Below are 3,920 nucleotides of genomic sequence, written 5' to 3'. Positions count from 1 at the left end.
AGGCACTAATACAAACCTAGACATTCACTAAAACGACTTATGTATCCTGTTTAACTGAAACCGAAATGGGTCAACAATGGCTTTTCGTGACTGGAATACTGCTATAGTGATGACGATGATGATGGTGATGATAATGACTTTTACCATCGATATTAATGTAGAGAAATTGTATTTCAAAGATAATAAAAAGCCATTATTGTTTATATAAAAATAGTACAAAGCAATAAACAAAAAAACACTGCTACATTTTAAGGAATTTAATATTTCTCATAAATCTTTCATGCACAGAACAAACCTCATGCATTCATTCATGTTTGCTTATTTACGCATTTTACACTGCAGTGAGTATTTTCAGAAATCTTTCTGAGACCTAACAATCTGACACACATTTCTATGCATGGGACAGTGAAATTATTCTGTAGCATTAAAGAATTTCCAATTGTAGATTCCAAAACACTGGTCTTTTCACATGACCAGTACTTATTAATTTTTGAAAAAATACATTGAAAACATATTCTACGGGTGCATTTGAGCCTGGAAGGCAAAGGATAAATTCTGTAACCTTAGGGACGATTGTTATTGCAATTTTTTTTTCTCTTTGAATACTTTGAAAATTTCCACCCTCATATCCTGTATTGCTACATTGTTAGCATTCCATTCACATAATTTCTCTGCTATAATTGCTTTGGCCATACAAAACTCATCAAACAGGAGTGAGCAGTCAAGTATTACATTATCTATGTCTTGTATTGCTAAAATACTAGCCTCCACATCTGCCCATTTTGGTTTTGATTTAAAAGTAGACAGACTGAAGTCAGTGTCATGTGGAAATTTCTGACTCCATGAAACTGGATAGTCATATGCTACACTATAGAACATATTTACAAATGAATAAAATCTATCTTGAGCTGGTTGGTCCCACTCATACAATTCCAGAAACATGGATTTAACTCATATTTGTATCTTTGTTTTTAGTAGCGCAAAACAACCTACTGCTTCTGCAACAAAAATATTCCGCCTTTCAGTTTCTAGCATGCTTCTTTGAAATCTGTGTAGCTGACTGTGCACAAACCATAATCATAATGCTGATTCCTCGTTACGGAAAAATGAATGCAAAGCAGCAGGGCATCCTAATTGTGACAGGAAAAATGATTTTTAAGCAGGATACAATTTCACATTCCTTTCAAGTGCAGGCAATTATGCTAACCACCTTGTGCTTTTGTAACCCAGTAGTTGTTGATATTCAGTATTAAAAAATTCCAGAATTCCTTTACTTGTTCCACCCTAACACTGCGTATGTGGAAATACTTCAAAATAATACACACAGTGTTTCTACATCGATTGGTGACTTGCCTACTGCTATTTCTACGCTTTTGTGAAGAGTATGTGCCATGAAACCAATGCCTACAAGACACTTTTTCAGACTTACTTCTAATTTTCTGAAAACGTTTTCTTTACCTCCTCTCTTTATACACCATTCGTATAATCAGCTGTTGAGACACACAAATTTTGACTCCATATTATGGGCCTGTAGAACATGCAATATTCGCTCTGATAAGACAGTTCATGTTTCATTTTCGACAGAACAGAAACCTAGCAACTTTACGTGTACCTGGCTTTGAGGTTTGAAGTATCTGAAAATGAGAGGAATAAATTTAATAGATTTATGATTACTGGTATCCATAGAAATGATTATAAAATTCGCTTCATTAAGGTCTTCAGAAAGAAGCTCTTTGCACCACGGAGCCAATACATTATTAACAATACATTCTGTTTTTGTCCTTGCACAGATTAACTTGATATCATACCGTTTCTTATTCATTTTCGATGTGCAGACCATGGAACTACAGTACGGCTGTGACTGTGACACACAGTGTGGTAGACCAATGTTCCTTCTACCGCAGCCAACTTTAAGTCTTCATTGCCTGAGACAGAACGACTTTGTACAAATTACTAGCAAAGTAAAAAAAAAATTGCAGTAGTTAATAACAAAGTAGAAGATTTCAATATTACAATATCTGTTAACATACCTAATGTTGTACTGGAGATGAAAGTGCTCATGTTCGATGCTTTCTTAGTCTGCCTTCACAAAAACACTTCATTTCTTTTACCCAAACTATTTTCTGTGAGAACTGATAGATGTGTTTTCGTGTACAGTATATCATGTGACTGGTCTGGATTTATTTGGTGAACTCATAACGTTTTTGTAGGCTTTTGTAACAATGCTGGCGTAACAGTCACATCGAAAATCATTTGTCATTTTAACGGGACTAATGATGCCAGCTCTAACAAGACTTCATTTTTTCCGATTTTGGAGACACACTCAGTGTATAGTGTAACACGCACCTCAATATTACAACTGCCTTATTTCATTAATACAGACATAACTTTTGGAACACTGACTTCAGGTCGCCTATGTAATAAGCTACAGAATAAACAGCTTTCCTCTAGTCTTGAGAGACAGAGGTTGTAAACCTACTGGCCTGTTTTTTAGTGTTTTACAGAAACACAAAGTTGTGTTTACCTCAGCACAGAGTCGAGAGAGCTATCACGACAATCTGCAAATTGCAAGGATTATGAAGTGGAGTAGGTACAGTTCGTTGCTATTCGATTGAGGCCGATTTCTTTCAATTTGAGTTAATTCTTCTATAGTGAGACTACGTCACAGTTATTTTAAAATATGGGGTGTGTGAATAATACCCTATCAGATACGCGCTTTTATGTTAATTTTTGTCCTACAACAAATTCCCAGCTCACTTGGGACTGGCTATGGGACAAAAGATTAATATAAAATCATAAATCTGGTAGGGTATTATTCACACACCCCATACTTTAAAAATGAACTCGAGTCCAACTAAATCACCGTCAGTCGAATAGAAGCGAAATGTGCCTACGCTACTTAATAATGGATGCAAATCGCCGATTATCGGTATACCACATCTTCAGATGGATATGCAGATAAACGAACTGTAATAATTGGGTAAGCGTGACTTCTACGGTCGCAGGTTCGAATCCTGCCTCGGGCATGGATGTGTGTGATGTACTTCGGTTAGTTAGATTTAAATAGTTCTAAGTTCTAGGGGACTGATGACCACAGATGTTAAGTCCCATAGTGCTCAGAGCCATTTGAATAATTGGGTAAGCAGATGATCTGGACGTAATTGAAACCTATTTATAACGGGCAAGGAATTTCAGCCTAACACAACACGCAAAATGTTCTGTGTCAGAATACTTTTCACACACTTCCAGATCCATCGGTCGACGTAAAGACGAGAGTTTGTCCACAGGAACTTACTTAAAAGTCACAAAGTCCAGGAGTCCAAATACTTATTGTTAAGTGTTTGAATACTTCTTGCACGTCGGCTTGTTCAGTTTTAATATTTCTCAGGCTTCAATGTTAAATAATTCTACAGCCTCGAGCGTTCACAATGTATTTCTTGTCTTAAAGTAGTTCAAATGCCGAAATATTTACATGTCCGATCGCTTGTTTACTCTGGCACTAACTCCTTAGTGGCAGCGCCTTCAGACTGCTAGATATCAAAGTACCGTAGAGGCGAAATATGAACGATGACAGCCGGAGGCAAGCCCGTATCTCAAGCACCATCGAGACAGCTACTGCATTCGCGCGTATGTACAGCTTCCCGCAGTGTCATTCTGCTTGTGTACGCGGGTGCTGGCTGGCGGATGGCACTGACCGTTTGCTTAGTCACACTGAGAGCACGTGTGTGGAAGAGAGAGGTCTATCTGCGAGAGGGACGGAGAAGCGCGCAACTCATTGACAGTAGGCTGCTGCGTAGAAATCCCCGTGCCCGGTTGCATCAGCTGACCGCATGCGCGCGCCGCCGGCCGGTGGCCAATCAGATTCGAATACGCTTTCCCGCGCCGCCGACCCTTCCGCCCCCCCTCCTGCGGGCGTCGCG

Source organism: Schistocerca gregaria, chromosome X (genome assembly GCF_023897955.1).
Source record: "Schistocerca gregaria isolate iqSchGreg1 chromosome X, iqSchGreg1.2, whole genome shotgun sequence".
In the NCBI taxonomy this organism is placed as follows: Eukaryota; Metazoa; Arthropoda; class Insecta; order Orthoptera; family Acrididae; genus Schistocerca; species Schistocerca gregaria.
This window is presented reverse-complemented; position numbering follows the sequence as displayed.